Source organism: Pinus tabuliformis, chromosome Q, assembly GCF_031772625.1.
Source record: "Pinus tabuliformis cultivar Carrire ecotype Pingquan chromosome Q, CPIR1, whole genome shotgun sequence".
In the NCBI taxonomy this organism is placed as follows: Eukaryota; Viridiplantae; Streptophyta; class Pinopsida; order Pinales; family Pinaceae; genus Pinus; species Pinus tabuliformis.
Genome location: NC_142296.1, coordinates 1163734232 through 1163749945, shown reverse-complemented (window position 1 = coordinate 1163749945; position 15714 = coordinate 1163734232). Strand labels below are relative to the sequence as shown.

At 38.8% G+C, this 15714-nt stretch overlaps 1 pseudogene; it reads left to right on the top strand.

Annotated features, from left to right (window-relative positions):
- The first annotated feature begins 9182 nt into the window (after window positions 1-9182).
- Window positions 9183-10840, top strand: LOC149223792 (uncharacterized; annotated as a pseudogene).
- The last annotated feature ends 4874 nt before the right edge of the window (window positions 10841-15714 follow it).

The following is a 15714-nucleotide window of genomic DNA, read 5'->3' as shown; positions in this document are numbered from 1 at the left end:
TGCTCCCACATCAGATTTGGCCTTTAGTTTAGATTCTCCAATCTTGCACAGTGACCATAGATCTTGGAATGGAGTAGCTTCTTTCTTCCCATAAATACTTGAAGTAAAGTTACCCCACTCCTTTGATAGTGCATTTAATACAATTGTAGTCATTTCACTATCAGACATGAATTCTCCTAGATCTTGTAGTTGATCCCGAATCTCAGATATCCTCATAAAGTATGAGGCTATTTCATCTTCCCTAGACATCTTCAGCTTGTAGAGTTCTTGTCTTAATGAGATGACTTCTCTAGCAGTGCTTACAGAATACAAATCTACCATTTTGTCATAGATTTCTTTTGAAGTTTCGACTTTAGATACATATGGGATGAGGGAATTGATCTGAATCGGATCCATAGAAGACTGTCAAAGAACCATTACTGTATCAGGTCAGAACAAATCTCTAAAGAATCCAAAACAGCGATTAAAAACACCCTAAACTAGTGGCAATGGCAGCCAACGTGGAACGACGAGGACCTCGGTCAAAGCGCGCTGACCGAGGCCCATGGAGATTGCGCAGGAGGTCAAAGTAGCCCCTGGGAGCCCCGGATCGGGAAAATAAGGTGGTTTTTGATGCGCGATTAGCGCTAATCGCACATCACTTGGCGAACAAGGTCGTGAAGGAAAATCCCAAGCACTCGGTTGCGTGGGGGAACCAAAGAACCACGGGCGGAAAAGTGAAAAGCGCTAAACGTACAAAGGCAGGACCTGCGCTCTGGAAACCAGTGGTATTAATCGGGGTGCCCACAAATGGTAAGAAGTTTTGGACGAGAGCGGAGCGATTCCATTCATTTATCGATGCGTGGCAAGCGGAGGTGAGAGAAAACCGTCATTGATCGCGCGCTATCAGTCGAACAAGTCAACCGCGCAAAACGTGCGTATGGCGTTGGATCTAGAGGCCCCAAATCGAACGATTGAGGTCGTGCCCGATGGAGGAAGCGGAATCGACGAAGGAATATGCCACATTTTAGAGGGATTTGGAATCCATTTAACTGCCACGGTGGAGGAAGAACGCATCCACGACGTAACTAAAGAAACGAACCAACGAAGTAGGCTGGCGCCGTTTAGAGGAGGACATGTGGCCACTCCCTGAGTGTTCATGATGACGCCGAACAGGGAACTCCAAGCGCAGCTGCAGAAGGTGAATCGACAGAGGCGAAAGAGGAACTGAACAGGCATAGGGGACGAATGGCTAAAAGCCATGAACAGAGACAGTCAAAGGAGTTAAGTTAGACAGTTATTGAGAGAGTCAGTCCGAGAGATGAAGACAGAGAGACCAGAATCCCGAGAGGAGGACGGAACACAGAGAACAGTAAAGCAAAGCAGAAGAGACAGAGGGTTGAGCTGACCAGAGGTAGCATTGAGCACCAAAGAGCTTGAAGATTCGAGCCATCCCATAGAGGATCTGTCCGGGCTGAGCACCACATTGGGCTCTTACCATTGTAGACCAGAAGGTCACAGAGCTGGTAGGAAGAAGAAGAGTCTATGCACTCCAGTGGCTTGGGGAATCCAAGAACCACCCTGCCAAGCCAAACCTGCTTCAGGAGAACTCATATTGAGTTCCTGTATTGTAATTCTCTGCTTAAAGGCACAATAAAACAAGGCCACCACTGAAAGTTGGATCGGAGATGTATCCCTGGAGAATAGGGTGAACTCCTTATTAATTTCTTGTGTCTTTGTGTTTGTTTACAGTATTTATGTTGTCTTTCCATTTTATTGTCCGTGTATTGGAAATCTGATCGATTCGTTGCTTCAATAACACAGAACACACACCAACACATGAGTCTGTAATACCTTTATTTAATAAATCTTTAACTGATGTCACTCATAGGGTGAGTATCAGATCAAGTGGTATCAGAGCTTTAGGTTGTAAGGTTAGACAAGCTTGTGTTGGTTTAGCTGTGAATGCTCACTAGATCAAAGCTCAAATTAGGAGAAGGAGAGTTGGTAGAAACTAATCGTGAAATTGGGAGAGTCTATTCTCGAAAGACAATGTCAGATGAAGGTTCTGCAGGACCATACCCTCAATTCATAGAGAGTTTCCTAGCTATAAATTCTATGGTTGAAGAAATGTACAGAGACTTTAGAAAGCATAAAGTGGAGGATTCATCAAGCTCTAAACAAGATAAAGAAGAAGATGAGCCTCAATTCCATGACCACTCCAAAGGAAAGGGGAAAGAGGAAAGCTTTCTCACACCTCCTAATAGCCCTGTTCATAATAAGAAAGCATCTTTGATTAAGCTAGATGTTAAATTTGATTTGCCTATATATGATGGAGAGCTAAATGTTGAAAAGTCAAACAATTGGATTAGACAAATTGATGTGTATTGCAGGGTACAGAACATAGACTCAGACAAGAGTAAGATTTAGCTAGCAAGCCTACACCTAGGAGGCATTGCCTTGGTTTGGTGGGAAGGCAGAACCCAAGCTAATATGAAAAGACATGGCAAGACCATCTCTGTCTGGAGTGAATTTGTTGTTGCAATCAAAAAGCAGTTCTATCCATTGGCCTACATGCAACAAGCCATGATGAGTTGGCAAACTCTTCGACAGTTGAAAGGGAAAAGTGTGCAAGGGTATACTCAAGAATTCAGAAAGAGAGCATTGATGTTGGGTATCTCACTAGACTCGCCAGAGACTCTTTTGAAGTACATTGGTGGTCTACACAGCTACATGAGGCATACCATCCTCATGTTTAATCCCACTAGTATAGATGAGGTATTTGTACAAGCTACTCATCTAGAAGCTAGAGGAAAGAATGGAAATCTAGAAGTTGGGGGACCATCCCAACCCATTGTAAGCAAGAGCAAGGAGAAAAGAAAGAGGAAGTGGAAAGAAAGGAAGGCTAACACTGCACAGAAATCCAAAGCTTCATGCACTCACTGTAAAAAGGAGGGGCATGATGATGAGCATTGTTGGATTATGCATCCAGAGCTGAGACCTAAGAAGTCTGAGGGCAAGAAGAAGAAGACAGCTGCAGCTATTTCGGAAAGATTTGGGGTCAGACTCAGGAGATGAAACAACTATAGCAGCCACAGGTATAAAAGGTTGTCTGCTTTAGAGAATGTTGAAATCAAGAAGCAGGTGCAGGAGTTGCTCGAGAAAGGGTTCATCAAGCCTAGCACATCACCATGTGGGTCACCAATCTTTTTGGTGAGAAAGAAAGATGGCTCCTGAAGAATGTGCATTGATTACCGAGCACTGAATAAGATAACAGTCAACAATCGTTATCCCCTTCCTCGCATAGATGATCTTCTAGATCAATTAAAGGAAGTTGTTTATTTCACCAAGCTGGATTTGCACAGTGGATACCATTAGGTCAGAGTTGCAGAGCAAGATGCATGGAAGACTGCTTTCAAAACAAAGCAGGGATTGTATGAATGGTTGGTTATGCCTTTTGGCTTAACTAATGCTCCTACTACTTTCATGAGATTAATGAATGATGTACTCAGACCTTTTCTTGATGATTTTTTTATTGTGTATCTGGATGACATTCTGATTTTTAGTAAAATGTGGGAAGAACATTTAAAGCATGTTAAGCAGATATTAGATGTTTTGAAAAGAGAAAAACTTTATGTTAAACTCTCAAAATGTGAATTTGGCAAAACATCTCTAAACTACTTGGGTCATATAGTAGGGGGAGGTAAATTGAAAATAGATCCCTCTAAAGTGGCAGTCATTGTGAACTAGCCTAAACCCAGGTCTGCTACGGAAGTGAGAAGCTTCTTAGGAGCAGCACAATATTGGAGGAAGTTCATTTATAACTTCTCCTCGATTGCAACTCCCTTACATGCTTTAACAGGATTGAATAAGGTGTTTCAGTGGGGAGGAAAACATCAAAAAGCCTTCGACACCTTGAAAGAGAATATTAATACAGCACCTGTACTATCACTGCCAGATCTACAAAGATCATTTGAGATCCAAACTGATGCCAGTGACTATGCCATGGGAGCAGTGTTGACACAGCACGGTAAACCCGTATGTTATCATTCTGAGACTTTTAATCATGCAGTAGTTAACTGTCCTACATATGATAAAGAATTGTATGCATTAGTTCAGAGTGTGAAAAAGTGGAAACATTATTTAATGGGAAAAGAGATAGTAATACATACTGATCATCAACCACTTCAATATCTACACTCCCAAACTAAGTTGCAACAATCAAGACATTACAGATGGATGGGGTTTCTACAACAGTTTCATTTAGTCATCAGAAATAAAAAGGGCATACATAACAAGGTTGTAGACATGTTATCTAGACCCATTATAAATGCATCTACCATACTTAAGCATAATTATGTGCTACATGAAAGCTACATAGAACAATATGCTCAGGATATGGACTTTAAAGATGTATATGCAACTTTGAGTCAAGGCAAAAGAGTAGAAGAATTGGACTATCATGTGAAGGACTGACTCTTATACCATTGTGGGAAACTCTGCATTCCACAAACTGAGAGGATAAAGATAATTAGGGAAGCACACACTTCTCTGATATCAGATCACTTTGGGGTAAGTAAAACAGTTGCATAGCTGCAAAGATTCTGCTATTGGCCGAAAATGAATGAGACAATTTCTAGATATGTAAGAAGGTGTGCCATGTGTGCTAAAAGCAAGCCCAGTAATAGAAAACTAGGCTTGTACACTCCATTGCCAGGTCCTTCTCACCCTTGGGAAAGTGTTTCCATGGATTTTGTTGGAGGACTGCCTAAATCTAGGAAAGGTCATGACTATCTATATGTTGTTGTGGATAGGTTCAGCAAAATATGTATTTTGATACCTTGTAGTAAACAGATTACAGCTAAACAAACTGCAAAATTGTTCTTTGAACATGTATGGGTTCATTTTGGATTACCCACTTCCATTGTATCTGATCGAGACACCCGATTTGTGGGGAAGTTTTGGTCAAGTCGATGGGAACTGATGGACACCAAACTGAAGAAAAGTACAGCTTTTCATCCACAAACAAATGGCCAGACAGAGGTAGTAAACAGGACAGTGATCCAGTTACTGAGGGGATATTGAAGCAAACATCATAAACTTTGGGATGAACACTTGTGTTATGTGCAGCATGCTTACAATAGAGCAAAACACTCTTCTACACAGAGATCTCCTTTTGAGACCTGTTTTGGTTTTACACCAAGGTCTCCTTTGGATTTTGTCTTTGGTAAATATACCATGGTTGATGGACACAGTGATGTGGAAAAGGAAACTAGGTTCATTGAACAGATCCAGGAGATCCACCAGGCAGTACAGGAACAGCTGGAAAAGAGCCAAGCTAAGTAAAAGGCTAGGCATGATAAGCATCGGATGGAGCATAGTTTTCAAGTTGGAGAAGAAGTCTGGCTGTATATCAGCAAGGACAGTATGCAAGGTGAAGGTAAAAAGCTAAAGCCTATCAGGTATGGACCTTTTAGGATACTTGAGAAGATTGGTGAAAATGATTTTCGCCTTGATTTACCAACTTACATGCACATCTACTCAGTCGTAAATGCAGATTGCTTGAGATTGTTTGAACCTTCAATGATTGAAGACCCTGAAGAGCAAAGTCAATTGCCTTATATTGATGACCTACTACCTGAATATCTTAATGAATTTCAGGAAGACACAGTGTTGGACAGGAAGGTGAGAACGACGCGCAGGGGAGATGTTGAGTACCTTAGGATTGGGCTCAAAGGTTCAAAGCCAAGTAGTGCAAAGTGGATTGAGATTGGACAAGTGAGAAAGCAGTACCCTCACTTAGTTGATGCTTAAAAACCAACTTTTGGTGGTCCAAAATCTTTTTTAGTGGGAAGGCTGTGATCCGAATCGGATCCATAGAAGACTGTCAAAGAACCATGCTTATATTAGGTCAGAACAAATCTCTAAATAATCCAAAACAGCGATCAAAAACACCTTGAACCAGTGGCAATGGCAGCCAACATGGAACGACGAGGACCTCGGTCAAAGCGCGTTGACCGAGGCCCATGGAGACTGCGCAGGAGGTCAAAGTAGCCCTTGGGAGCCCCAAATCGGGAAAAGAAGGTGGTTTTTTATGCGCGATTAGCTGGGCAAACGGGGTCGTGAAGGAAAAGCTTGAGCACTCGATCACGTGGGGGAGCCGAAGAACCGCGGGCAGAAAAGCAAAAAGCACTAAACGTACAAAGGCGGGACCCGCACTCTGGAAACCAGCGGTATTGATCAGGGTGCCCACAAATGGTAAGAGGTTTTGGACGAGAGCGGAGCGATTCCATTCATCGATCGACGCGTGGAAAGCGGAGGTGAGAGAAAACCATCATTGATTGCGCGCTATCAGTCGAGCAAGTCAACCGCGCGAAACGTGCGTATGGCGTTGGATCTGGAGGCCCCAGATCGGACGGCTAAGATCGCGCCCGATGGAGGAAGCAGAATTGACGAAGGAATACGCTGCATTTTAGAGGGATTTGGAATCCGTTTGACTGCCACAGTGGAGGAAGAACGCATCCACGACATAACTGAAGAAACGAACCGACGAAGCAGGTTGGCGCCATTTAGAGGAGGACATGTGGCCACTCCCTGAGCGTTCATGATGACGGCGAATAGGGAACTCCAAGCGCAGCTGCAAAAGGTGAATCGACAGAGGCAGAAGAGGAACCGAACAGGCATAGGAGATGGATGGCTAAAATCCATGAACAGAGATAGTCGAAGGAGTCAAGTTAGACAGTTACTGAGAGAGTTAGTCCAAGAGACGAAGATAGAGAGACCAGAATCCCGAGAGGAGGACGGAACACAGAGAACAGTAAAGCAAAGCAGAAGAGACAGAGGGCCGAGCTGACCAGAGGCAGCATTGAGCACCAAAGAGCTTGAAGATTCGAGCCATCCCATAGAGGATCTGTCCGAGATGAACACCACATTGAGCTCTTGCCATTGTAGACCATAAGGTCACAAAGCTGGTAGGAAGAAGAAGAGTCTATGCACTCCAGTGGCTTGGGGAATCCAAGAACCACCCTGCCAAGCCAAACCTGCTTCAGGAGAACTCACATTGAGTCCCTGTATTGTAATTCTCTGCTTAAAGGCACAATAAAACAAGGCCACCACTGAAAGCTGGACCGGAGATGTAGCCCTAGAGAATAGGGTGAACTCCTTATTAATTTCTTGTGTCTTTGTGTTTGCTTACTATATTTCTCTGTTGTCTTTCCATTTTATTGTCTGTGTTTTTGCAATCTGATCGATTCGTTGCTTCAATAACACAGAACATACACTAGCACATGAGTCTGTAATACCTTTGTTTAATAAATCTTTAACTGATGTCACTCATAGGGTGAATATCAGATCAGGAATTCTTGATTGATTCTATGAGAATCCTTTGAGCCCTAACTTCCCCTTTCATATACTTGGCAAGATCTTGAGCATATTCCTCTCCTGGTTTTGTGATAGATCCTTTGACATGTTCCATCACCTCATTTTAAATGAGATTCAAATTTGTCCTTTTCTTCCATGCAAGATAGTTTGAAGCCCCAACCAATTTGTTGTTTTCCTTGCAAAAAGACATTTTGACTGATTCAGATGTGGACATAAATATAATTGATAGGATGCTCCTTCTTCTTCTTTCTTTCTTGATGTTGATGATTATATAGGGGATAGAAAACTTCTCCTTGATGATGGTAGTTTTCTTCAAGAATGATCCTTGATCCCACAGAGAGTGAGATGGCATTGCCTTTTGATCTAGCTTCCTTTGGATGAATAGTCTTCAAAACACTTTAACTTGAGTAGATGTAGGGTTTTAGCCTTCTCCATTTGATGATGATCTGAATACTTCTTTGTAGAATTATTTGATCTAGATTTTTGACTTCAAGACTATCTTCACTTTGATGCCTTCCTTGAGATTTGATCCTTGAGTGTCCCTTGATAAGATGCCCTTCCTTGACTTAGTCACCTTAGCTCTGATACCATATTGAGAAATCTCGGGCAGAGTAATTATGTGATTTATCTTCTATCGGTAATTGTTTGTAAATGATTTTTACTTCTTTAGATTAGGATCTTCCTTTACTTAGGATATTAGTGTTCTTCTTCATCAAACAACTACCAATGCATAAACCATAAAGAGACAAGAGACACAAAATATAGGCTATCAGCCAGGGACAAAACCTCTCACTCTTTGAGAGGAAAACCCGAAAAAATTCTTCTTCTCATAAAGATACCAATTGACGAATACCAAGACCAAGACACAATATCCTTAGTCAACGATAGTCACCCTTCTGCTCCTTCCTCCTTCTCGAATTCTTCTTCAACCTTGGCTTTCTGCTTTATACTTTCAACGTTCTTCTACTTCAAATCCCTAGGAAGACTGCACCACTGCTGCCATAGACTTCTCCTCTCCTTAGACTTCATTGTTGCAATATATTTATTTTCATCCCTTACTGTTGTAACGTACTTCTAGCTCTTATAGGTGTTTTCTGCCCTTAAAACAGTCCCATAGTATCCTAAGAACCTCTCTCTTCTTTCCCTTCACTTCGTTGGTTTGAGACTACTCCTTATCCTCTTCGCACTTCCTTTTCTAATTCAAACTTCAACAGAATTGCAGAAGATGAGATGTATGAAATTATGTCTCAAAGATGAAATCTGAGTTGCCTATTTATAGTAGTTTTCCTTTGTATATGAGCCAACATGAGTGCATGTGAGCTGACATGTTCTCTGGGGAATTTACATTATTCTTTTTGAAGCCGACTTTAGGAGGAGACTTTGCTTGGTCTTGGAGGGATATTTTATACTTATCTAATGACTCATATAAAATGCAGTATGCCCAAGAAAGGTCCTTCATACATGACGTAGACTCAAATTGGCTTTTATGGCTATATGACAAATCCTAAAGGCTCTCAATGGGAGTCATCACTAAAAAACAATAAAAAAATTCTCATGAAATCCATGAGAGAAGCATAATAATAAATTTATTTTTCTTCTTTTTATCAATTACATCAAATCACAATTACACATGTCATTATGAAGACCGAACCTAGTTACTTTTCAATAGTATTTTTTATGTTTTATTCCCGTTCCTTGAGATAGTTGCATTCTCTCAAATTATCCAAAAACAAAAAGAGGGAGGAACCCTTAGAGGGTTGGATTCATCCACTGTGAATTGGAACAATAGCAGAATTTGGGAGCATGATTGTAATCTTATAGCCATGCTGGACAAGAGCAATGATATGGATAACAACAACAATAATCCAGAAGATACACATTCTACTATATTTGAGGTCAAGGGCAAGATGAAGGATCCCAACATCGCTATAAATTATTTGAAAGATGAAATTGGATTGACACACATCCAACGATTAACAAATCAACGGTATTATTTGATTCCCCCCCTCCTGTAGATTTTTATGGAGAGATCAATTATAATCATATTAGGTCTCTTTGTCCTTCACCTCTCCTTCGGCGTTTGCTTATCCACGTAGTTTATTCCATGGATTTCTCCATCGTTGTCATCATTTAGCTTACATAAATCAATCTTTTTTATTGCAATCAAATTATGGAGCGGTTACATAGTTTAGAACCCACCGTGGCACTGGTCATAAGAGCGTTATGACACATGTGGACAGATCTGGTCTTGGGAATGATATACAATGGTGAACGTACCTACGTTAAAGGTTAATGGTAGGATACATAATGCATAGGATTGACAGGAGTTTATCGTTATAGTGGGAGCATTATGTGTTGGCGAGATGAGTGTTACATAGCCAACAAATCAACCAGGATGAAGCATTACATATTCAGTGAATACATAACAGTTACACAGTGGTATCATATTAGCAATATACATTACATGAGCCAATGAAAAGTGTTATAATTTAAGGGAGTTATGACTACTACAAGATAGCATGGCATTGTAGAAAAAATTACGAGAGCAAAACGTTACAGAGGCAATTACATAGCAGAGAAATTGTGAAAAAGTGTTTTATATGTGTTACATAGTTTTTATTTATCTTAATAATGCTAGAGGTAGTCATCATTATATCGTGTACTTTGAGTTATGCCAGAGGTATGTTTTTCCACAGGTATGATAGGTCAATGCCTAGGTGAAAACTCGGTGTGAATTCTTGAGATCCATCTCTTGCATTGTTTGTAACCAAAGGCATGGAATTGAAGATGACCAATTGGTATTGACTGTGAGGGTTAGCACAATAATTATGGATCTCCCAGGTAACATTCATGAATTTCGATCCAAATAATCAAGAGTGTCTTGACGCATCACTATATAAATCGACCAAAGGTTCAGCTAATGAAAAAAAGATTCAAGGATGTATTGTATATGCATAGGATTCCTAGTGGGAGACAATGAAGAAGACAGATTGTTATTATCCTCGAAGTAGAAGGGGTTCTTGCTGATGTGAACCACTCAACAATTGTCATGCCTTCAATGTAGCTTTTAAAAACTCGGATTAGATTGTGCAAATTGGACAAAGTTTTTCATATGAGAAAAGGATGCTCATTTTATTTTTTTGAGAGGATTGGGTGGCCAACATCAATGCCAACAAAGGAGAAAAACCCATCTTTTGAAAAAAATTAGATTAGGAATGGAGAAGATGTTGCTAAGTGTATAGTGGAAAAGTTAGGCTCTCAAAGAATACAGAAAAATAAAATAGTAGGTCAATCAGAGGGTTAAAACAGTTTTTATGGACAATTATTTGATGAACATTTGGCTAATGAGGCAGCAAAAGTTGTTGCTACTGAGAAGCAAAGACTAGCAAAGGAGGTGGCTTCAATGTTGAAGTTGAGTGTAGAAGTTGATACTAACTCCAATGAAATGTCAAGGAAGGTAATAGCATCCCTACGTGCATGAATGGAGTATGCAAGCATGCATGTTTAGAGTTGCATCCTTCTGGCAGGAAGTAAAACTGGAAGTAAAACAGGGGTACTTGCAGCTAAGCACTAATGGCAGAGAATGTTTCTTTTCAGAGGTCAAAATAACAATTTTGTTTGAGATATTTCAAATGAATATTTATTCAAATATTATGCAAGACTTTGAATATGGATGAAGAGGTTGGAATATTTTTGCTATATGAGAAGACAACAATATGATCAGTTTATGCCAAAGAGGTAGCTACAATACCTGTGGTTTTGCAAGTATAGCGGGTGGATGAATATCTGTGCTACTAGAGATCCGAGCAATTTTTTGAAATTTCAAGATTTAAAAGGTTCCATGAAAAGGAGACTTCATGGTGCCATCTTTTTTTGTCAAACTTACATCTTTTCATGGGCTCAAATTATCAATAGGGTTGTCTTCACGAGCTAAAAGTGAAACTTAGAGATTCAGGGACCTTTACATTCAGATTGAAGAAATGAATGCAATATCCAAAAGCACCAAAGCAGTAATAACTATGTTAAATCACTGGGAAGAAATCCTAATGATGCAAGGGTTGTGTAAAGTTTTGAACTTGACTGAGATCTGCGTGTCAAAGTACTTATTTAGAGGATTGGTCACCGATATGGCCACCATTGTTGGCACCTCTTTTGAAGAAAATTGCAAGTGTTTTGTTAAGTTTCCAACCCCTTTCCATTGATGTTAAAGGGGAAGTGGAGAGAAATAATGATAAATGATTCTCAGAAAAAAAAGAGGGAGACCAAATCATTGTTGCCATCAATGCTAAAGTGGGGCGTTGTTGACAAAATTGCCATTAATGGCAAAGTGTGTTAATTGATGCATGCACTCCACTGTGTTAAATTTGTAAGTTTGATGCTCAGATGTATGGTTGCCTCAAGTGCAGATATTGTGATGTTGTGATGTAAATGCTTGAAATTGGTGAGTTGATGATGTTGACAGAGTATGTTGCTGAGCAGCAAGGTATGTTGTAGATGATAGAGTTGTAGAGGAGCCTTAAGAAGTTGTGATGTAAATGGTTACAAATATGGGTGGAGGATTCAGAGAATGAATGCAGGTTAAAGCCTAATTATCAGCATCTGCAGCCCAATTTGATAGTGGGTAACCCGCATTTGTGTCCTCTAGTTTGCAAAAGGAAAACTTTGTGTTTGATAAATACAATTACATTGTCTTAGCATTATTTTAGCATATGCAATCATTACAGTGGGTTGATGTTACTCTTTCAAATCATATTTGGTGGAACATTAATTTTGTTTTGATATTCAAAATCTAACAATGTGAAAAGAATAGTTGGAATATAAAGGGTCAACCTTTCATTCAAATTCCCGCATGGAATACTAACACTTAGCCAGCTATGTACATAAAAAATATGATTTTGGTTGGCAATATAGTTGGTTTGTTAGAGAGAAGATTGATTTTTGTGAGACCTAGTTCCTGAGTTAACAGGCACAAAGAGAAAGAGGAAGAGGAGGAGATGTGACGCAAAAATAAGGAGGAAGAGCAAGAAATAAGCGGTTGTAAAGAGAGCAAAGGCAAGGTACAAAACAAATACAAAGAGATGGAGGTATTCATTTTTAAAAACCAGGTAAAGCAGCACACTAAATCTTTCATGTATTAGGGGATTGTTGTCTCCTTTCAAATAGTAACCTAAAAAAGAGAAGGTTGGAGCCTGTAGAAGGAGTAGGAGTTTCCCAACAAGTTGTAGCTTGCAGAAGAAAATCAAGGTAGGATCCTCTTGTAGGTAGAAGCTTGATGAAAATTGATGTAAGTGGGAGTGGGTTGGAGCCTCCAAAAAATTATGTAAAAAGGGAGTGGGTGCTTGCTTTACATCACAACAACAAATTGGTAATTTTTCTTTTTATGGGTATCCACTTATATCTCGTGTCCACATGTATTACCTTTGTGTGTCAATTCTTATGTTGTAGTTGAATATGTTTTTTTATATGATGTATTGTTGTTCATTTAACACTTGAAAAAAAGAAAAGTAAAAACAACAATTTGATGACCATGAATGCTATATAGTCAAGTTTCCTGGTTCCCTCTCTACATATATACAATGTGTATTTTTTCTTTGTTTAAATTGTATTTTAGAATGCTATATAGAGTACATAACGTAAACTTGTAACTCCAAACCATCTTTATTGGATTTCAGAGAAAATTGACAACAAAAATGATCAATGTAAAATAGTGAGACCACTTCAAATGTTTTAACCATAAAAACTTAGTTTTTTCAATTGTTTTATATGATATATACATATGTTTTCAAACAATATATAAAATATAGATAGTTGTCATTAAAATATTTTACATAACATGTGCATTGAAACATTTTATTTATGAACTATATTGTCCACATTAAAATATTTTTTTGTTAATATGTTTTTAAATATGTCAATATTACTTAATCATATATATTCAAATATTTTATTGATAACCCACATGAATATTTTTATTATTATGAACATGTTTAACTGTCACATATTAATTTTATATTAAGAATTGAATGAATTACACATCTCTCTGTTATCATTCTTATTAAGAGGTAATTATCTTTTTTATTTTATTTTGGTAACTTTTAATTAATTTTTTTCTTTTTATATATAGATATATATGAAGTTCTTATTGACATAAATTATTTAACATAGATCTTCAAATAATTTATTTAAATCTTCTTGAAATATATTTGATAATTATAAGGTATAAATATTTTATTCATTTTTTTTACTATTATTTTAATTTTTTTAAAGACATAATGTGGACATCACAATATTTTATTTACAACTTAGAATGAGAAAAATACTTTTATCACCTTGAATTGTAATATCAACAAGTCCACTGACAATAGTGAGATTAGGATTATTGATTGTTTATAATTCTTTTGATTAGAACTAACTAAACATACATATCTATTTTTGCTTTTTTATTAGGGGACATTACTTTTCTATTTGGAAAATATTTTATTTTTATTTTCAAAAAGATAAACTACTTTTCTATTTGGAAAATACTTTATTTTTATTTTAAGAAAGATAAATGTCAACTCCACATTGAAGACACATGAGATCACATGTCACCCTCATATTGAATTGTAGAATATACTTGCTGCCATTATCTATTCATGCATCTTATAAAGTTGCATGCAAAGTGGTGGTGAATGCAAAAATGTTCAATGTTAAATGTTAAGATTGACATGGCAAGTGGAGATTTGACAATATTTACTTTCTTCTTACGGGTCGATTCTGACGGCTACCTCTATAACCACTGGCTACCTCTATAACCACTGGGTACCTCTATACAGCACCAGGGTAAGTCTACCGGGTCGATTCTGACGGCTACCTCTATAACCACTGGCTACCTCTATAACCACTGGGTACCTCTATACAGCACCAGGGTAAGTCTGGGGGATTTGAACTCGTGACCTTCAAATCTATTCATGCATCTTATAAAGTTGCATGCAAATTGGTGGTGAATGCAAAAATGTTTTACACGGAACTCAATGTTAAATGTTAAGATTGATACATGGTCTCATGGCAAGTGGAGATTTGACAATATTTACTTTCTTCGATTCTGACGGCGACCTCTATAACCACTGGGTACCTCTATACAAGGCCAGGGTAAATTTGGGGATTTGAACTCGTGACCTTCAATAGAAGCCCGCCTTTCTAATAAACTTCACCCCATTGTGATTACCAACTTACCTATACCGTGAGGCTAATATTTACTTTCGATAGAATGGCGTGTGAAATATTCTTACCATTTACAATTTCAATTAGGTAATTCACGTGGATTTCAAACAAACAAATGGATGCAATAGAAACCCAATCACCAATTTAAATGGAAAACTTTTATTTGAGTAATATTTTCAGGGAGATGGAGGCCATTCCTGGATTCTGGGGGCGAAAATGTAGCCTGTCTGGCGCGTTAGGGTTTTCCTTTGATACATTTTCTCAGATGATGCCGCCACAGACTTTGAGACCGTGATTTACAGAGGAGGCAGACCTTGGATTGCAGATGATATGCTCATTTTTCTCGAAGGGGATGAACACTGGTGACCCTGGGTTCATATTTCGAGGAATGTTTAAATTTCTCGAATGAGCGATGGCTCTGTTCATCGTTTTCTCTTTTAGCTTTGGTCGCACGACGCTTTTAGAACCAAGGTTCAGAGCTTTTACAAGTTCCCCAAGGTTCGTCGCCCTGGTTGGGGTATTACCAGTGCGAGGTGCCTGCGAATGGAAAGGCCAGCTGGGTCGGCGACCGTTTGCTTTGTTACAGGATTCCTTGCTCGTCAAACTCTGTTTGTGTTGGGGTCTGCGGAAATGGAGCGACTTCTTGTCATGAGGGCTTTGTCCTTCGATGGGATCTTCTTCTAGTTGAAGGAGGGAAAACGCTACAAGACTCCTAGTTGAAGGACTTTGGCATCGTGAGAACTCCAACATCATTTTAAACATGACATTGCGTGGTGGGAGCTCTGCGCTTTAGAAAACACAGTGGCCGTTTCTTTCAAGCAATGCAAGGGAAGGCTTCAATACCAGCAAATCATATCCAAAGCAACCTTACATCTTTGAATAAATGGAACAAGCACTATCACTATCCATGGAAGTAAATCTTGAGACAAATTCTCTTTTTCTTACTCTTCAATCCAAGGCTGTAATATGTAGAGCCAATGGAGCTATGGGAGTAAATTTTACAGAGACAAATTCTCTTTTTCCTACTCTTCAATGCAAGGTTGTAATATGTAGAGCCAATGGTTTTCAAATCATGTTTAACAAATATTAAAGTTTATATAAGAATTATATTGCGAAAATTTAATGGGACTATAGTAATAGATATAATGGTGT